Source organism: Suncus etruscus, chromosome 13 (genome assembly GCF_024139225.1).
Source record: "Suncus etruscus isolate mSunEtr1 chromosome 13, mSunEtr1.pri.cur, whole genome shotgun sequence".
Lineage (NCBI taxonomy): Eukaryota > Metazoa > Chordata > Mammalia > Eulipotyphla > Soricidae > Suncus > Suncus etruscus.
In genome coordinates this window covers 37,792,028-37,814,316 of record NC_064860.1, presented here as the reverse complement: position 1 = coordinate 37,814,316, position 22,289 = coordinate 37,792,028, and the positions used below count along the sequence as shown (strand labels likewise).

General features: G+C 35.8%; 1 long non-coding RNA gene and 1 other non-coding gene across 2 annotated transcripts in view; one reads left to right on the top strand and one right to left on the bottom strand.

Annotated features, from left to right (window-relative positions):
• LOC126026149 (uncharacterized) overlaps positions 1–22,289 on the bottom strand; it is a 224,402-nt gene that overhangs the window by 40,665 nt on the left and 161,448 nt on the right. The gene's annotated exons all lie outside the window — the stretch shown is intronic.
• On the top strand, positions 96–225 carry LOC126026960 (small nucleolar RNA SNORA22). Its single transcript, XR_007502142.1, has one exon. It is a non-coding gene; the product is annotated as a small nucleolar RNA SNORA22 (small nucleolar RNA).

The following is a 22,289-nucleotide window of genomic DNA, read 5'->3' as shown; positions in this document are numbered from 1 at the left end:
ATTTCTATTAAAAGTTTTATTTTAAATTTTAAAGTATTTACAAAATTATGTGAAAAATAATGTGGTTAGCCTTTTTAAACAATATAGTTAATTTAATGCACAGTAAACACCTAAGTATGCTTTATAGTACCCTTAGTTTTAACTTTGTGCTACAGCAATGGTTGTTCTTTATTTCTGCATTGAAAGAACTATTATTTTAAGTGCATTCAAAATATCAGCACATTATACAAATCTGTATATTTGTGTCGCAGTAAAAAAAAATAATATAAATGAAAAATATATTATATATAATTTTATAAGTAATATATAAAAGTAACTAAACTTTATAAGCAAATTAACTAGTATTAAATATAATTTTAGTCTTAAGTTCTAAGTGTGTAAATGTATCAGATGTCTTTAACTATATTTTATAATAATCTAAGCATTTAGTTAATTTAGTATATAATATTTTTTACAAATTATTCACATAAAATCTTCATAGTAAAAACAGTTGTTTGTATTTTTAAAATCAGTTTTTTATACCTTTAATAATCATAGTTCATGCTATTGTGTTTAATCATAAAAATTTTAACACTTTATTGCAGCTGTCTTACTGTTCTACTGCAAAACCAATTTAAAGAAAACCTATTCATTTACAGCAAATCATTTCATACTTCCAAGTAGAGACTCCTTCTACAGTGCTCATTAACCATTTTACTTAATGTTTTAAACTTCAAATTAAAATTGTTTTAAAAATGTTTTGTGTTAAATCTAAACCTTAAAATTTATTTTCAGCAAAGTTCCACTACATCTACATTAAGTACTTCTCAAAACTAAAAAAGTTTTTCTACAAAATTTTTTTTCTTCTCACAAACATGCTAGCTAAATATTTAAAAGCGCTTGTCAATTTTTTTATAAATAAGTCTTAAATCAATCCTTTTGTCTGTTTATGTGTCTGTTGTGATGAATGAAAGTGGCCACAAGTGTAAAATGTTGTGTTTAGTGTTGTTTTGTTTTGTCTGTTTATTTGTTATCTCTACATTTTATAATAATACAATTTTTAAAGCCTTATCCATTTTTTAAATTTCAATTAATTTTTTCAACCTGGTTCAGTCTGGTCAGTTCACAGACTGGCATCTTACAATTAAAAATCATGTGTTAAAAATTATGTATTAAGCTAGCTTTGTCCTTCTAAAAACATGGCGAAGGGTGTGGAGAATAGCAAACCCCAGATTTCTCAATGGCCATCGGGGATAACTTTTCCCTGGAGAATTTCTGAACTTTGCAGTCACCTGGCTTTCCTGCTATGTGTAAGTTCAAGCCTATAAAATATGTATTTATGGCTAAAAAATAGCATCCAGCTTTAACATAATAACTAGAAGTTTAAGAAAAATCCTTTATATTCAGTTTAAAAAAATTTTTTTTAATTAGCAATTGTTAATTATAAATTTTCTTTTATGCCAAAGTCTAACAGAAGTCAAATAGCATTCCCGTGGTATTCAAAAATAACTAGTGTAATGTAAATTGCTAATGTTTTCTGCAAATTCTTAATTTTTATATAAAGTAACCATTTTGCCTTCTGCCAAGCTGTTTTCTTATAAACCTCCTGCTAGACGCCATTCCTGCAAACCTGTTTCTAACTGACTCCACCTTTGACAATGCTGAATTAAACACTCTGCCTAGCTGCCTTGGATGCCCACCGATGCCACCAACAACCTCCATCCTCTCTACCTCCATCCCTTGGCCGGTCTTGCAAGTCGACCTTTGTGCCCTAGCCATGGGTGCAAGCCTATACTGGGGCACCTCCAATTTCCGCCTGCCTCAACCTCGTGCTGTTGACCCCGATAACTATTACTCCCCTGCTAGCGGTGGCTGCAACTCTGTTATTCGCCGTGATGTACTACGCCACCCCTTCACCACCTTCTACGTCTGCCCTGGTCACCACCGGCCCCGTTCCAGCAACTATAAGTGTGGCGCTCATAACCAACACTTTTGCGCCTCCTGGGGCTGTGAAACCACCGGAACTGCTTATTGGAAACCCTCTTCCTCCTGGGACTTCATCACCGTTTCACGCCCCCCAACTCCTCCTTTTCTGAACTGTGATGCATCCTCTGCTACCCGTGGTTGGTGTAACCCCCTCATCATCGAATTTACTGCTGCTGGACGTCAGCATCACTGGACTCAACCCGTACAATGGGAACTCAGACTTTACGTTAGGTGTACCGACCCTGAACTTCTTTTTTCCCTCCGTTTACTTAAACAGTTGCCGAATTCTCACCCCCTCGCCGTTGGTCCTAACACTTTTTTTCATCCTCATTCAGGTCCATCACACATGCCTTCTCCTCCTCCTCCTCTTCCATCTGCATCTTCTTCTCTCAGACAACTCACTATGCCTTCAAGTCCTTCTCCGTCCTCTCAGGTTATTCTCAATCTCATAAATGCTTCTGCTCTTGCCCTTACAGATCCTGCCTATGAAAAATGTTGGCTTTGTTTTTCTCCTCAACCTCCTTTCTATGAAGGTGTTGCAGTGTTTGGCAACCTTTCCTCTACCTCCAACCCCTCTGACCTCCGTTGGAACACACAACCTCAACATGGCATTACAGTCGGTCAAGTCGTAGGCTCTGGCCTCTGCATTAAGCCTAACGACTCCCTGCTTCCTAGCCAATTACTTGACGTGTGCAACAAAACTATTGACATCTACAATTCTTCCTCCTCACAACCCTATCTGTTAGCCCCCAATGGTACTTATTTTGCCTGTGCTTCTGGCCTTACTCCTTTCATCATTTGTTCCTCTTTTCTCCTTTCACATGATTACTGTATTCTCGTTATTCTCATTCCAAAAATCACCATTCACTCAGAACATATCTTTCCCTCTCCTGCCGCCTCACCCTATTCCTATTCTTCTCAATCCCTTTCTCGACAATGCCGTGAGCCCTTCACCTCCATTACACTTGCAGTGCTCCTTGCTGTTGGCGCTACTAGCGCTGGCACTGGTATCTACTCTCTTGTATCCTCTCAATCCAATTTCCGCACTCTTACTCAAGCAGTGGAACAAAACATTAATAAAATCAAAACTAGTCTGCAATTTCTCACAGATACTATTAGTTCCCTTGCTGATGTTGTTCTCCAAAATCGTCGTGCTCTATATTTTGCCCTTATGTAAGAGGGGGGAGTCTGTGTAGCCCTTAAGGAACAATGTTGTATTTTCAAAGATAAACCTGGATTAGTTAGGAATAGCGTTCAACACATTGGTGACGGTATAAAAGATTTTGAAAAACATTTCGATGAAGAACAAGGCTGGTACCAGGGCTGGTTTTTCTCTTCTCCTTGGCTTCACACTATCTTGTCCACTATTTTGGGCCCACTCATTAGCCTCATGCTGCTCCTTTCTCTTAGCCCATGGATTTTCCGCAAAATCACTGCCTTTATTAAGAACCAGGTAGATGAACAGGCAAAAACCTCTATTCAGGTTAACTACCAGCATCTAACCCCGCGTGACTCCTGTGAAAACTTGGCTTTAGTCACCAAGCCGCCTTTCCAGCCACTAAGTTTCCAGGAGATAGAGCGCATAGCTAACAAGCGGAGCTCGCTCCGGCACTTGTGCTCTTGGCTGTGGAGACACCTACGACGGGATTAGCAAGGTCCCAGTTAGGGCACGGCCCAAAAAGGCTACAGCGCATAATTCGGATCCCTGTGCACACCCACGGCGTTTGTAGCCACCTTTTAATTGCGGCTTTGGCCGTGTCCGACCTGGTCAAACCTTGTATGCCTAAGACACGGTTCTTCCACCCGCTCACGACTTTCCTTCTTTTATTAGAAGAGAAAGGGGGAGATGTTGGGGACTGACTTGTTTGAGGCCATTTTGCTGTTCTTTCTGCCATATTCCAGCTTTTCACCTTAAAGCTATTTTGCAGTCTTGCCGTAAGTTTTTGAGCTATAGAGAAAGGAATGTGCAACTGTAGATATAATTAACTCTAGCCCGGAGGAGAGCAACACTGTCCGGTACCGTTATCAGAAACTAGGCCTCACTCCTTAAGACCACATTTCGGAGTGAACTAGGCTATTATCAATAAGTGTATGCTACATTGTCTGTTCAAGATCACTGAGGCAGGCACATCTCGCACCACCTCCTGATAGTTAAGCAATTAGGAATGCAGCTGGAAGGTCACTAGAAATTTCCATGGAAACAGCACGTTCATCATAACTTGAAGGTCATCCAGCCCCCCTAGACCCACTGCCCACTTCCTTATTTAGAGAATGCCTAAGTTTCTTTGTTCCTTGAAACCTGAAATATATCCTTGCCTTGTATGGGCCTTCGCGCCAAAAGTATGACTGACATCACCTTTGTACTGCCCCCTTCTCCTTCACTATATAAGAAGGAACTGTAGCCAATAAAGGTACCCTTGAACAGTGAGACGCTGCCTTGGGTCTTTATTATTAACCTCTTTCAGATTTTTTACAGGTGTGGTTGCTCTTCTACTCAGCAAAATAGGAGTGCGGTTGTCTGAGAAGCCTTTCCAGCTAATTCCTGCTGGCCGGGTCCCCCCTGGGGGGGCTTCAGGACACCGCAATTTTGCACAAAGCACTATGTAGGAATCCAAAGGCCATAATTTTGTTTACACTAAAATCAGGTATAATGGGAAGCTGTGAGGACCTGTACCAGTTCAGTACCAATCTCTTCCAACATTTCACTTCTCTCATGAAACTGCTACCTCAGGAACTCAAGGGCCACAGGAGATGAGTTAGTTTCAGTATTAAGTTCATCTACCAAGCACTTAAAAAAGAAATTATTTTAAAACCATGGTTGTATTATTTATTAAGCAATAACAAAAAGTAAAAGGAGGTCAAAAGAAAAATATAGGCAGCAATTTAATTTCTTCATAATTATTAAGTACTGAAAACCCAATTTAAAGAAAACTAGCCATGGATAAGAACATAATTTCTTCACAGAGATTAAGGAAAAAAGTATTCAAAGAAATATACAAACAGATGAAAGCTTCTTAATATAGCAAGGTATTACTATATTTATTTTTGACCTTTGGCAAATGAGAAAATATGAAGAATTATAATTCTATAACTATTTTCTATATAATGGCAGATGCTCCTGTTAGTCATGGGGACCAAATCCTTTTATTACATTACATAAAATATTTATCCAACCAAAGAACACTTTTTATACTAATTTTATATAGCCTTCTCACCAGTTGTCAGTAGATGAAAACTATTTTTAAGAAGATCATTTTGTGTGTTAGGTGTGTTAAATGATTTTCTTAAAGAGTTAAATTTTGGAGCAATAATACAGGAGGCAAGATGCTTGTCTTGCATGTGGTCAATTCTAGTTTGATTTCTAATATCACATGTGGTTTCACAAGCAACATCAGGCTATGCTTCTGAGTTCAAGAAAAGTGTTTGAACACTAGTGAGTGTGGCCTCAAATGTAGTTAGTATTAAATCTGTAGTATTAGCAATGTGAGACAATTGTATACAAAGCATTTATTAGCTCTATCTGTCTGTTTCCTTTAGTGAAATATTATACCATTGATGACAAAAATCCTTCACTGTAGAGGGCCATAAAGATAATACAGTGGATAAGGCCCTATCCAGGCACGTGGCTAACTTGAGTTGAATCCTTAGCACCATATGTAGTCTCCAAATCTCATCAGGATTGATCCCTGAGCACAGACCCAGGAGTAAAACCTAACAATAGCTGAGTGTAGCTTAAAAACACAGGGGAAAAGATTCTTTACTCTATGTCTTCATTGCTAATTATTATTTCAGCACAATATTGTTATTGGTACCACAATGGCTTCTCATAGTATACAAACCAAACCATTATCTACCATAGTATCATTTCTTCTTGTCAACAAATTTGGTTTCTCCATAGCAATTTTCACTAAACTATAAAGGTGCTAATGATGCCCAACTAAGGTCATAGACAATTTACTATTAGTTTCTTTTGAACCATTCTCTCTCTCTCTCTCTCTCTCTCTCTCTCTCTCTCTCTCTCTCTCATCATCATACTATTTTCTTTCCTAGAAAGTTCTGGGTAGGGTTGATTTCATAATGATGTACAAGTTTGCTAAATGTTTTTGAAGCTAAGTTTGTTCATAGACTTTTTGTAAGCCTATCAGTCAGAAAGTGTACTCTGTGCGACATCTTTGTGTTGAGTGACTAATCCCAATTACCTCATAGCTGCTTCAGTTTCTTGCTATGTCTCCTCAGTAGTCCTTTCGTTAAAGATTATTTATACTTTTATACAAGTTCTATGATTATTTTTCCTTTCATTATTTCATTTGACCTTCTGCAGTATTTTATTTTACTTATTTAATTTTTATTTTAAGCACCATGATTTGGAATACTGCTAATTGGCAGGGTTTCATGCATACAACAATCTTATTTTTCTGATTCAATAATGATATTTCCTCTGTACATCTGGTTTAGTGGTAAGTTGAATTGACATTACTTTCTCTATAGTTTGGCCGATGACATTTATCAAACTGATTCAGAGTCACTGTGAAAGGCTTGAACTCCAAATTATAAGCTATTATGTCAATAGCTTTGTGTAAACATGAATCCAGATAAGATTACTATTCATCAGTTGTATTTCCTCTTTACTTATGAAGAAAGCTTAACAACAATAAATGTGGTTTGACTTTCTGAGTTTTTTCCTTTGATTTCTTTAAAAAATTTCACTCACTTTTTGGAAATAAATGATAATTTCCTATTTCTGTGATACTTTTCATCTTTAATTGCTTCCATTTTAATATTTGGTCTTTTAAAAAGTTAATATATAGGGTAACTTTTGAATATACAAATGTTTAAAGTCAATATTTTGTTTTTGAGGGCCACACCTGGTGCTCAGGAACCACTCTTTTTTTTTTTCACCCCAGGACAGGAATCACTCTTGATGATGTGTTTAGAAGTCAATTTTGACAGTTCTGGAGAGAGTTGGCATATAGAGGGCCAGGATTAGAGTGTGGATTAGCCATCTGAAAGACAAGTGTCTTACTTGTCTATTTGTTTTTAGTATTGGGAGAAGTTGCCTAAGCATATGAAAGAAAGGGAATACATATTACTAGAATTAAAAGTTATTTTAATTATCTTTCAAATTCTGAATATAGAGATTCTTTATTATCCTTTTTCTTCCTCTAAGTTATATAGGTAACATTCTGGAAAGAATTTTGCTTGTAATAAAAGATTCTACTTGTTTTTCAATGCTTATTACATTATACTAAGTAAAGTATTTTTACTTAAAGGATTCATACTTAGAAAAGAAAAAAATGAAATATACAAATGATAAGGCAAATTAAGTACTAAATTTCATCAAGGGCAGTAAAATGTTTTTGTGCAGCTGAAGTAGAATGCTGGGGAGGAATCAATGACCTTTGCTATATGAGAGAGGTGACAAGAAATAGTACAAGAGTAGACAAGAAGTAGACTTTCACAAAAGTAGAAACACTGGAGATGGACATGAAGAGCAGACAACATCCATGAGATGAATATACAGTGTATATGTGTGTGCATCACCAAATGAAGTTTTAGATTAAATGTCTCTTCAGAAAAATTACTTTCTACAAAATGTGGATAATATTTCAGATTTTATTACTTATAAATTATTTAATTCCTATCAATTATTTATTATTTAGAAATTATTTTAAACAGATTAAAAATAAATTATTTACCATTCATCTTGAGATACTCAATATAAAATACTTTCCTAGTTCATATGGCACATATTTTGAAGTCAGATAGAATGTGAGTAGATGTAGGGGCCAGAGAGATAGCATGGAGGTAAGGCGTTTGCCTTTCATGCAGAAGGATGGTGGTTCAAAACCCGGCATCCCATATGGTCCCCCGTGCCTGCCAGGGGCGATTTCTGAGCATAGAGTCAGGAATAACCCCTGAGCGCTGCCGGGTGTGACCCAAAAAAAAAACAAAAACAAAAAAAAGAGAATGTGAGTAGATGTGACTAAGATACCCTAATATTGCCCCAGCTATTTATGTAAATTTCTCATTATGGGTGTCAATACTATAAAGTAACAGAGCACTATTAAGCATAAGGTCTAAGACCCTTAAGAAAGAAGCTACGAGTAAGTTCTAAGAGCTGCCAGTTATGTTATGAATACATCCCCTAAGAAGTACTTTGTTCTTCTAAAACAATTTTTGTTTATTCATTTTGTTTGTTTGTTTGTTTGTTTGGGGGCCATACCCGGTGGTGTTCAGGCATTACTTCTGGTTCTGCACTCAGAAATCACTCCTGGCAGTCTCAGGGGACCATATAAGATGCCGGGGATCAAACCCGGGTCTGTCCTGGATTGGCTGCGTGCAAGGCAAACCCTATACACTGTATTATCTCTCCAGCCCATTTTAAACCATTTTTTAACTCTATAAATAAATAGAAATTCAGCTGTAACTAAGAATATGGAAGACACCACATAACCATATATATTAAATATTCTAGTTGATTTTCCTTGTTATTTTTTCTGTAAAGTTTTCTGGGAAAACATCAAAAGAGAAGATCAAAGATTATGAAATTGAATCCAAAATGAAATTGGAATCAAGGACTGTGACATCTTTTTCAAATGTTTTATTTTACCTTACTATTCCCTGAAAATTAACTTCTCATTATTATTCATTCATAAATAATAATGGGATAGTTACTGAAACTCAGTAACTGTTTCAGGAATAGTTACTGATAACTCTAGATAACTGAGTTTCAGTAACTATTCCTATGGTCTATTTCCAATGAGTGCCAATTAATGAGAAATGGTTAAAGTAAAAAAAAATTCTTACTTCGACATGAATTTCTAAACTATTTAATTATGATTCACTCCATGAGTCCTCATGAATCTCCCCTCCACACACAAACCTTCATACACACTCCAAAAATTTTTGCTGCAGATGTGGCCACTCGCTGCTGGAGCAGGCAATTTGATCTGTTTATTGTTGTTTCAAAAAACATAAACACTCAAAACCATTTTGTGTTCATTGAGTAAGATGAAGCTAAGCACAAAGGACAGGTAAGCCAATACAGCCTTTATTGTCTATCTGCCTATTTGTGACCAAGGTAGAAGGTTAAAAGTTTGATACAAGTGAAGACAGTGCTGATTACCTCATCCTTTTTTCTTTTTATGCTTTCAGAAATTTCAAAACCCTATTTTATATAAACACAAAAAATATCGAACTTGCACAACTGATATTGAGTCATTTCAAGAAATATCATGAGACAGTTACATGGTGCTTTGCTAAGAGAGTAACAAGGACAACACTTCATGTTTGATTTGAGCATCCAACTTGAGAAAATCACGGTCTAATATTTTACCAAAAAATTGCCAATATGGTAGAATATTAGAGATATATAAAAGGCTTTAACAACTCTAGAATTTTGTGTTCTATTAGCTATTTAATACCTGGTATAAACTTATCTGAATGTAGCAGCTCAATTTATAACATTTTGCATTCACATTAGTTATTTTTTTCATATATTTAAATTATTAAAGAGTAATTGAACTTTCATTTTCTAAAATGCTTTATATCATCCTTAAGTATTAATTTGGTTCTCAGAAAGTCAGTGAAAAATCAGAATTTTTTATTTTTTGACTTATGGACCACATCCAGTGATGTTAAGGGGTTATTCCTGACTATGTGCTCAGAAATTGTTCCTGGTTTGGGAATCGTATGGGATGCTGGGAATTGACCCAGGTCCATCCTGGGTCAGCCATATGCAAGGCAAACACTCTATCACTGTGCTATTGCTCCAACCTTGAAACATCAGAATTTTGATTATATAAAAATTTATCAAAAGTACATTGAGTTTTTCTTTTCTGAAATAATTTGCGATAAATTATAACTTTTGTTTTAAGTTGGTCAAATTTATATTAGTTAAAACAATCACCACCACCATCACCACTAGTACCACCACCATCACACAGTTATCAGTATTATATAACTTAACTGGTATATTCCTTTTGTTTGTAGTTCAAAAATGTGTTCTTCAGAACGGAAATTACTCAAATATAACCATATTTTACTTTTAGAGAAGCAGAGACTATAATTTTATATGACTTCATGAGCAGTTAACTTTGTCCTAGTATAATTAATACAGTTTACAAGTTCAGAATTGGGTAAATGAGAAGAGGAAGGGAGAATGAAACTCATTCACTCCCTTGTTAGGTTCTCCAAAATAGCTTCCTTCTTCCCATAATGTGACATTTTCTTACTTATTCCTAGCATAATTAAAATCAGCAGCCCTAAAAACCTTCAGTTTAGAAATATGCTTCTTTTCTCCATCAGACATAATGAACTTGTGATACCAAGATAATATTTCCTGTTAGACTATCAGAGAGGACAGCTATAAAGCAAAATATTGAAGAGATAGGCCTAATGCCATACTACCTTTCTATCCTTGTCTGCTTCACAGATTTAAAGACAAGGGTCACAGCTGGTTTATTCCTTATGGTAGAGAGCCTTTCCAGATGAGGTCATCATTTTCATTACTCTGTTTCTTCCTCACTCACTAGAGTGTCTTTCTAAAGGCAACCAAGGACCTCTTTAGTGAAATATTGAAGGCAAGGGATGCCCAAAATGATTAAAAGAAACAAAGCTTTCCCATAGCAGTTGTCCTTTTCTCTGTAAGGAGATGAGGCAATATATAATCTCTTTTCTATATTACTACCACAAGGGCAATTTGTGGAAGGAAGAGATGGATTTCTGAGAGTGAAATCCTACTGCATAGCCAGGGCTATTTTGGGAAGAACTTATCTTTAATATCCTAATTTCAGAATTGGTCTCTTTGCTCCAAGCACACTACCTTGGGCAACATGGAGAACTTCCATCTACAAGGCAAAAAAAAAAATAAGAGTCTGGGGCCAGAGCAATAGCACGGCAGTAGGGTGTTTGCCTTGTATGCTGCTGACTCAGGACGGACCTGCTTTCAATCCCCAGCGTCACATATTGTCCCCCAAGCTAGGAGCGATTTCTGAGCACATAGCCAGGAATAGCCCCTGAGCATCACCATGTGTGGCCCAAAAACCAAAAAAAAAAAAAAAAAAAAAGTTTCCATAGGTAATGCCTATGATTCAATATCAAACCTTCTATATTCCATTTCGTGTAATGCTTCTATTTTGTTCTTTTGTTCTGTAGTGTCTATCACTGGCCATTTCACTTATGTAATCTAAACAACTAGTTTGCCTAATATGAAATAAATTTTCCCAAGTGCCAGTGGAACTCTATCTTTTTAATATCCTAGAGAACCTTCGTGTAGGACACGGAATTCACACTTGCAGAAGAAATCACTACACGTGTAAATTAGAAAGTAATCATCACTTCCTCTCTGGAGACAGTGGCAGCTTTGCCTAAGAGTTCTTGTTGAAATATACATTTTTATGAAATAGTCACCATCAGTTTAGGGTAGCAAACACTAGTTGGTTCCCAGTTCTAGTATTCTAAATCAACCATAAAGAGAAGAGCTGAAAGGAAAACTGACAAAAGTCTAGACTTTTTCCTTACACTTATAAAGCTAACAGTGTTTGTAAATTTCTGGTTTAAAGCCTAAAAATTGTCACTCTCAGGTTATTCCTAAGTATCTTCATCTTATACTTGCTTCTAACATCTCTCAAAGAACTGAAGGGTTTCCAGAGATGAAAATGAACTTGACAATCATGTTGCAATTCAAACAGATCCTGATTCTTTTCGTCACTTTTTAATTCATTGCAGATGGTGTAAATGGGATGTTTACTGGCTGGCAGGTAATGAGACTTGTCGTAGATAATAGTGATGGACGGAATCTCACGCCTGTTGACAGCGCAGCACCTCAGCAGCTGTACATGGCTATCATCCTGTGCTTTGCAGCACATATAATATCATGACAGGGTGCAAAGTCCAGTTCATTTCTCCCCAATAAAAAAAATGATTGGTACACCTGAATCTCACTAGTTCACGTATCAGTTGACCTGATTTCATCCTCACTGTTCACATGGGTAGACAGTCCAAGATGTGATCTAATGTCTACTGCTTTAAAAGGAAAATGTAATCTGTTTAAACATCCAAACACTCTTCTTCCCAGGTACTACCATTCATCACAACTGTCAGTGCTTCTGTGAAAGAGTAATGACCCTCAGGCACGGGATAATGCTCCATGGGGGCCTTATGAATGCCACTGCCAAGCAAAGAAATTGATCGGTTTTCAGTGGGGCTGGTATGTGCATCATGAAAGACCTGCACTTACTCACTAAATTACAAGTGGCTGTTTATCCCTTATACAATAAAGCCTGGGTTAGGGAGCCACAGACCCTGCTGACTTAAATTGTCACGAACATGTGAGCGCAAGATTTGGACCCATCAGTGAGATAGATTTTAACAGCTTGAAACTGAAAGTTGGATCAGTCATTAAAAAATACATTGGGAGATAACATAGGTATTGTTACCTCACACTCTTCTCTTTTCTCTTTTTTTTTATCCTCTGTATCAATGGGCAGTAACCACATCCTACCACACAATACAAACACATTAAAAATACAAAACAAAACAGAGAAAGCATGCCGAGAAAAGTTAACTGTTTTCTTCCTGTGGATTCAGCTTTTATCTCTGGATTTATACAAACATTGCTTTTACAAAGAAGGAAAAGATGAAGTTTTATAGTTTGAGTGCATGGTTTTCAAAATATCTCCAAATAGACCTATTTTTCTCATCTAACCAATATTGATCTTTTCCTTTAAGCCTTCCCCACCCTCCAGTCTCATCTGCATTTGGAAAAAAAATCTACTCGAGATAGATTAATTTGCACTGTATAGACTATTCATACTTTAGTAACTGTTCTATGACTGTATAAATTTCATTCAAAATAGATATAGTTTCTTCAGCTCTAATATGCACTTCTTAAGTTTAGTCTCTTGGGATCTCTTCTGATCCTATTTCCTTTATTATAGTAGCAGTGCTATATCTTTAGGTGTTGAGATTCTAGAAAGGGCACCATATTTTCATCTTTCTGTGATGTTATTTTCTAACGTAACTTTGAATTTGAATTGCTGTATACCATGTCAATAACTCTAAAGCATTAAATATAATAACTATTGGTTTGTCTTCTAGCTAATAAGTCTCAGAAATTCTGTCATTTTAACATAGTATTTTAGACTATAATTTCAATATTTACCTCTTTATGAATTCTAGTAGTAATGGTAGAAATTTAATAAAAATAAAATCTAAGATTACTGAAAGATAATAGCATTGATAAGTCATAAAAGATTGTCTTATTTGATATTAATTTATATTATTTTTGAAACTGTTTTCTGATATTCATTAATATTCAATATAAAGGAAAACAAATTTCTTATTTGATTCATTTCATTTTAAAAAATGTTATGAAATTAGTTACCTTTTAAAAATCCATATAGATGGAACTAGAGTGATAGCACAGTGTGTAGGGTGTCTGCCTTGCCTGTGGCCACCCAGTTCGATCCCCAACATCCCATATAGTCCTCTAAGCCTACCAGAAGCGATTTCTGAGTGAAGAGCCAGGAGTAACCCCTGATTATTACTGTTAACAGTTGTGGCCCAAAAACAAAAAATCAAACAAACAAACAAATAAAACCCTATAAATAGGAGAGTTTTTTATACTTGGGAATCCTATGCTGCCTTGGAAATTTAGAGTTATTCTTAATTTAACTCTATTTCAGTATAAACTATTCTGAATATTAGTAGATAATAAAATTAGAAGCTCTCGGTACATCACTAAGGATAAAGAAATTTTTGATAAGAATTACAAATTAGCTATAAGACAAAGGAATCAGATAGTGAACTGGACAAAATGACCTTTAATGTAAAGTGTCAGCTGAAAATGTCAATCCAATTCAGGTCTGGATATAAAGGTACATTGATTGCATCGTGGAGTAGAGAGGTATTAAGTTACCTGATTACTTTCTCTGGAAGAATGCATTATGGTTTTGACATTTTTATTATCTGAAATATGTAGACATATCAGGGAGAATTAACAATCAGTACTATTAAGAGGTAGAAGGTGAGCTGGTGTGAATAATGCGGGTTGTTAAGAGTTTTATGTTTTCTTTTTTTGACTTGCTCTCATATAGGAATGGTTATTTTTAAAATTTGGATTGGATAACATATATAATTTTCCTTAGAGAAGACAGTTTGGGAACTTAAGGTTTGGGAAGGTTTAAGACATAAAAGACCAGAAGAGGTCAAGGGTAGGGAATTCTACTTTAGAATTTTTATTTCAACAACAAGAATACAGGTTAACAAGCTTTCATTTAAATAAACTCAGCACATTTAGTAATTACAATATCTTTCATGTAAAGTATCTATTTTCTTTGTTACTCAATAATACTATGCTATTTAGTTCATTTGTCCTTGAAAATATAACTTCCAAGTCACTGGCAAGAAAACTTGGCAATAAAATTCACTTCCAGTTATACTTTTTTTTTTGGAGGGGGGATAGAGTGGTGTCACACCTGCAAAGATCAGGAGTTACTCTTTGCTCTGCACTTATGAATTACTCTTTTGGTGGTCAGGGAACCACATGGAGTGTTGGGTATTAAATCTGGTCTGCCATATGCAAGGCAAATACTCTATTTCTGTACTACTGCTCCTGCCTGACATTGTTATACTTTTAAATCTATAGGTTGCCTATAGATTCATAGCAATATCTCTTTATGGGGCTGGAGAGATAGCACAGTGGCAGGGCGTTTGCCTTGCACACGGCTGACCCAGGACCGGTTCGATTCCATGCATTCCATATGGTCCACCAAACCAGGAGAAATTTCTGAGCACATAGCCAGGAGTAACCCCTGAGCGTCACCAGGCTCAAAAACAAAATAAGAAACAAAACAAAACAAAACAAAAAGAATATCTCTTTAAAAAAGGCTCCTCCATTCACCTTTAGAATAATTTTATGTATTTTCACTTGTTATTGCATATTCTACCAGTTTGTATTATTTACAAATGCCATAGAAAATAATTAATATCATTTTCTAGTTTGCTAGTAAAATAAGCTCTTCATAAGCTAACAATAAATCACTATTCCTATATAGGCTATTATAGGCTATCCTGGGTATAGTTGTCATGCTTTATCATTTAGTAAAGGATTTCAATCAGCTAGTAATGTTCAATAAAACTAAACTCCCTTCAGGAACTACAGCTTCTTTCAGTCAATAAAGCCTCAATCCACTGACTAAAAACTTTGTACTTAATCTTTAATTTTATTGAGAAACACCTAAAAACTTAACAGAATTTCTTTTTTACCTGATAATCATTCAAATTATACCTACCCTAATCTCTATTGTGTTTACTTCAGACTACATTTAGAGAGATTATGGTAAAAACAAAAAAAAACACCTATATATATTAAAAAGGGATGGAAAAATTTCAGTGACATGATTTTAGGTAAGTTTCACATGACTGTGTAGAGAAATTTTTTAAAATGGCCCAAACTCTCAATATCTCCTTTAGTACCAACCAAGGTTCCAGTTGCTGGCAACTTTCTCATTTACTTAAACATTATTTCTCCCATCACACAGCTGTACTTTATTTGCAAACATAATTGGACTTTGCCCATTTTCCCTCCTCTCTTTTGCTTAAAAAGAGCTGTACTTTTCAGTCAAAACAACCTCATAAAACATGAAAAAAATGTTGCACATCAGAGATCAGTTCTCTCTTGGCTGCTCAATATATCTCAAATTCTTGTTGAGGCAATATCTAACACTCTCCTATTACCTCCTATTTGTATAGGAAGGTAGGCAGAATCTTGGAAACATTTTCTTAACATTAGTGAGAATAAATGAGATGGATCTGTTTGCACTCCCTCGCCTAGAGTAGATTCACTGTACAACATCTACACAATGATTTCTTTGGCTGTAAAATCAGATTTGACTATATCAATCTTCTATGGCTGTAGATTCCTATTACAATAAAATTCAAATTTCTCACCTAGAAGTTTGCATTTATTTTATCTCTCCTTTTCTGATCACATCTCCAATATGCTTTGTACTTTCTAACCTTGTTTCTTTTTGGAGGTGGGTGGGGCGCTCCTAGCTCTGCTCAGAGAACCCACAATTTACGCACAGTAAAGCTCAGCCAACTGGGACATACTAGGTTTGATGCTAGGGTTTGCCAATAAAATGCTGTTTGGGCCCAGTAGGACAATGATCATCTCACAATGAATACCCAAGGGAGCCAACAGTAATAAGGATCCAATATACTAGGATCTTGCAATACATGCACTCCTGTTCCTTGAGCTACTCCTGAAATCTTATAGGGTTTTCTCTGAACCCCTTTTACTGGTTATTATTGAATCATAATACTATAGACTTTTAGGTGTACAGTTTAATGTTTTATATGATGTTTTTCTTTGGTTTGGGGCCACACCTGGTGACGCTCAGGGGTCACTCCTGGCTATGCGCTCAGAAATCGTTCCTGGATTTGGGGACCATATTGGACGCCAGGGGATGGAACCACGGTCCCTTCTAGGCTAGCAGGGGCAAGGCAGATGCCTTACCACTTAAACCACAGCTCCAGCCCCTCTACATGATTTTTATGACTTGCCACAACCATCATCAGAGTTCCAGTGTCATCCTATCACCAGAAAGGATGATACTTATTCTCTTACTCATCTTAATTCTTTTGTTTGTTTGTTTTTGGGGCCACACACAGTGCCGCTTAGGGGTCACTCCTGGCTATGCGCTCAGAAATCGCTCCTGGCTTGGGAGGCCTGGATCGAACAGAGGTCTGTCCTGAGTCAGCCGCATGCAAGGCAAACGCCCTACCACTGCACTATTGCTCCAGCTCCTACCTATTTATTTTCTTTTTTCTTGTAAGAATTTATTCAAGAGACAAAATTGATTAACATAATGAGGTAAACTAACATAACACAATATAGTGACCTAACATAACATATAATATAATTGATATAATAATAATACATGCAAGTCAAAAAAAGTTTCTGATTAAAAACACATTTTTTTCCATAATGGCTTACATATCTTTCACAGTAGTATTTTAGGTACATATTAACATTGAGTCAGGGGAATACCCATCACCAACTATGTCCTCCCCCCATTCCAGTTCCCTTTCTACAACCCATATACCCGACCATCAACCCCCGGGCTGCTAGAGTAGGTGGACCCCTCTTAAATTTTTTTATCCAGTCACCTCTCCATATACATTTTGGTTGATTCTGTGCTTTTAGTCACTAAATATAAAGCCACTATAAGTAGAGGGTGAACAAATCTTTGGGAATTAATGTTTTAATTTCCTTTGGTATTCCGAAATTTATTTATTTATTTATTTGCCACACCTGGTGTCATTCAAGAGTTACTCCTGGGACCATATGGGATGCCAGGGATCAAAAATCCAATTTTATTTTTATTTTTATTTTATTTTTTGGATTTTTGGGGCCATACCTGGTGACGCTCAGGGGTTACTCCTGGCTATGCGCTCAGAATTCACTCCTGGCTTGGGGGACCATATTTGACATTGGGGGATCAAACTACTGTCCATCCTAGGCTAGTGCACGCAAGGCAGATGCCTTACCACTTGTGCTACCGTTCCGCCCCCCACCCCCCAATTTTACTTTCTAAAGAACCTTTATACAATATTCTTTAGAGCTTGAACAAATTTACACTACTAGCAACAGGGTAGCAGTATTCCACATTCTCCACATCCTTTACAACAATTAATTTTGGAAAGAAATTTCTAGTGTTCTTATGTAGGCTATTCTCATTAGATTATAAAAGATCTCACAGTGGTGTTGTGAAAATATCTTTTATCAACTACTAGGCTGTCCTTTTAATTTTCTGAGCCTCTTTTTTGTTTAGAAACTTTTAAATTGAATAGTATGCCATTATACATATTATGTACAATAATATATTATACTATTATAATATATTATATAAAATATAAATTGTCTATTTTTACTTTTGATTCCCATACCAAGGAAGTTGAATCATCAGATATAGCACTGGCATTGTGGTACTGGGCTATATCACCTAAGTGTCTATGTATTTTCTAGTTATGGGGAAAGTATTTTTGCACTACCAGGGATTAAATCCAGAGCTTTACACATGCATGACATGCTCTCTCTGACAAGCACTGAGTAATACCCCTAGTCCTCATTTATATTGTTTCATAATTCACATGCTTCGCTCATTTACTGTAACCATTTCAACCTGCCAGAAATGCTTGATTTCCTTCCTTTCTACATTCCTTCCTTCCTTACTTGATAATGCTCAGGGCTTAATCCTGATTCTGCATTCAAAAGATCAGTCCTGCTGGGGAGAACATATGTGGTGTCTGGGATTAAACCCAGATTGACCACATGCAAGGCAAGACTTTACCCACTGCACTATCGCTCTGGCTCCCCTAATGTTTTTATTTAATTTATTTATATTTATATATAGTTCATAACTTCATTCAAGTCTTTCCCAGGTTACATTTTGTACATGATATCTCTATTAGGTTACATTCTTATTTTCTTCATCAACATGTATCAATTTGTTTATGTGTTTATTGAATATTTTCTCTAATATGAATGATTCATAAGGAAAGGATAACTGGTCTTAGTCATTAGTATAGTCTCAGTGCTTAGAATAGTAGGAAATAAATTTGCTAAATGAATGAAGAATTAATGCAAAAACAAATAGTAAACAGGGAAATATCAGTCCTTTTCATTCCAGTGTGCAATTCAAATGTTTTAAGAAAGTAAAATCTGGGGCCGGAGCGGTGGCACAAGCAGTAAGGCATCTGCCTTGTCCATGCTAGCCTAGGGCGGACTGCGGTTCAATTCCCTATTGTCCCATATGGTCCCCCAAACCAGGAGCAATTTCTGAGCGCATAGCCAGGAGTAACCCCTGAGCATCAACGGGTGTGGCCCCAAAACAAAACGAAATAAAAAAAGAAAGTAAAATCTATTCTTCTACCACATTAATGCCAAAAGTACTAATTTTATTCATAGAAATTCTGGACATTAGAGTACTTTAATAACTGATCAAGTCATGTAACAAATTAATATTATACAATTCTGATATCAAATCATGTTATACATGTCAGTCTTATGGTATTTTTCTTAGACTACAATTGTAAACCAGGACTAATTAATCTGAAGTCCACTGATAAGTTTTGTGAATCCTTTCTTAAGTTAGCTTGCTCTCTTTGGGAAAAAAAGTCCATAGATTTTATCAAATTATAAAAGTCATAAACCAAAGGAGATCAAGAATTTTTTGATAGAATACCATTGTAAAGCTCTCTATTTTCCTATATTTTGTGGGGTAGCATATCGTTTTCTGAATACAATAATGCTAAGCAGCAAATTTTATTCATTTTTCTTTGCCCATCAGGACTATTTTCACTCTTAGCTTACCTTTATTAACTTTTAAACTATAACTGTATGAAATAATATATAAGAATACATGTCTCAGTTCTACTAAAACACTTTAAGTCAATGGTAACTTAGTATCATTTTCACTTGAGCATATAAGAATTTTGTTAGTTTATACTCTACCTAATTTGAAAATTTATTAATTATGTAATTTTGGGAACAAGTTAAACTAATTCTTTTAAAATTTAAACAATATAATTTAGGCAGAGTGAATTATATGAAATTTTATTTTTGTAGGTTAAACGGTTGAATATTGGCAAAACAAAACCTATGGTTAATATTTACATTTTAACTATTATTGTTGAAATGTATTGACTCTATAATCCTTCCTTCATGTAAACATTTGTACTTATGCAGAATGTATTAATGATAAGTTTTACTTATGGATATGAGTCATGAAAACTGTATTGATGTTTTGTTGATACTAGAATAAAAGTGCCACAAATTAAAGGTTTAAAAGCAGAAATACAGTTCCAAAAATTAGAATTTATAAAATTAATGGATTTGTAGGGCTGCATTCTTTCTGGAGAAACTTCAAGGAATAATTTCTTTCCTTTTATTTTCTAGTTTGTAGAGGCTGATTGTAGTCTTTGGCTCATGGCCCCTTCTTCCATCTTTAAAGCCAGGAGAGGAGCACAGTTAATTCTCTCTTATTTTGGTGGTATTTCCATAAGTACATAACCTTCTCTAGTTTTGGTTGTCCTGCTCCTTTTTCTTTTCAAGGCATCTCATAGTTGATGATTTTAGGTCTATCTAGGTATGCCATGATGATCTTTCCACCTCAATGTCTTTATTTTAGTTACATCAGCCAAATCCCTTTTTCTATACACGGCAACATATTTGTAGATTCTGAGATTAGGAGCTTGATATTTTTAAGGGTGTTATTATTTTACCTATCAAAATGACAAAAATATCACAGGTACCCACATTTTAAATGCATAAGTGCTTTTCATTGGCATTTATATAAGATAAGCAGCATGAAAACTTTTATATTATAGCATCCCCTTTGTAAATTTGTTTTGTTTTGTTTCTGTGCTACACCCAGCAGTGTTTTGGGGCCACACCCAATGTGAGTGTTTTGGAGTCACACCCACTAGTGATGCTGCACTTCAGGGGTTACTCCTGGCTATGCATTCAGGAATCACTCCTCATAGGACTTAGGGAACCATATTAGATGCTAAGGATAAAACCCTGGTTAGCCATGAGCATGGTAAGCTCTCTACCCACTGCATTATCACTCTGGTCCTATACCCTCTTATAATGTTTAAAGAGATACTAATTTATAGCACTCAGGTTTCCCTTTTGGTACACATAAATGGAAACCATGTCCTTAGCTTTGTTTTGTATTATCTTACCTAGTTTCAGTTGTTTGCATATTTATTTCCAATTTTACATTATTTAAATAAAATTCATACTATTACCTCTAGTTAAAAATTATGAGAACATGGGATGCATGCTGGGAATAGGGGTGGAGGGAGGACAACATTGGTGGTGGGAATGCCCCTGATTCAATATCACTATGTCCCTAAGATACTACTGTAAATGATTTGTACTCCACTTTGGTCAAAAATTATTGATAAAAAAGAAAACAAAATTATGAGAACACAGTAAGTTCTTTCAGTATTGCTTTTTATACAGACTTTAAGAGTAGATAGTATTTTAGTCAAGAACTAACCAAGAGAATATTTCAGAACTTCTGTGCTTACTAGTGTAGTTCCCTTGATATACAGGGCATATAACTGGGCTGATAGTCATCCATGAACCAATCAAAAGAGCAGTGTAGTAGAGTCACACAGTGACTGATCAAGCAGCAAGCTAGGCTGGCCTTTTCTTTAGTACAGCTCCCTATTCTTCTGGTTCCATTCAGAAGGGCCATTATTTGTGAGTTAACATATATAGTTTGTATAAAGAACATATATAGTTATAACATAAATAGTAAGAGCAATGGCTGGAAGTTTATATAGCTGACACCATAGGAATGATAAGCAACTGGCAAGTACCTTTAATGCTTAGCTTTGATGTTAAGGGAACCAGTCATTATGCCCTAGCATGATGAATACTGTGGGTGTATATTTGCAGCTACCTTAGATCTTTCTAAACTTCTTTTACCCAGGGGATAGTCCCAGCCTTGGAGTTTTATGAGCGGGATGATTTCCAGTCTATATCAATAAAGTAACCAGCCCTTGCAGGTGTTAACAAAAATGGGTATACCATGAAAAATTTGTTCCTCAGTTACTAATTTGGATTAACTTAGCTCAAAATGTCTTCCTTCTCTCTTCTGGAAGATCTGCTTCCTTGGCTTACTTCTCTCTTATTTAGTACCTCAGGTGAATATTATCCCATAAACATATAAGCCTCAGCAACAGAGGCCCAATATGACGGCACAATATTCTTGTCCTGCTGGAAACTATTCAGCATCCAGAGGACCATCTTTATGCTGATAACACTAAAATATAAAATAATGCCAACAGCTGGTACTACAAATGGCTTTTAAAAACGATGTTCATTCACTAAAATTCCTCTTGCTACTTTTGACATGAAACACGCAGTCTCTAATTATTCTGATCAAGACGGTGAAATACAAAAACAAACTTTAATTGTGTTTAACAGATATTTAATCAGGACTCACTGAACTACAGATTAAAGCTGAAATTCATAAACCATAATTACCCGATTGTCGCAATCTTTTGGTCCACATTCTCCTTCCGTCTGGGCGTCTGGCACCTTGCCCCGAATTTCTTTTACTGTCTTCTCAGCTTCGTTACTGTTCATGTTTTCCAGCAGAGATTTAGCACAGATTACAAAATATCTGTTCTTGGCAACTTTCTTCATTAGCTTTTTTTCCCCCTTTACACAAAAGTTTATTTTTTTTTCCTACCAGAGTTGCTTGAACAGGCACATGTTTAGCATGCTTTGGTTATACAAA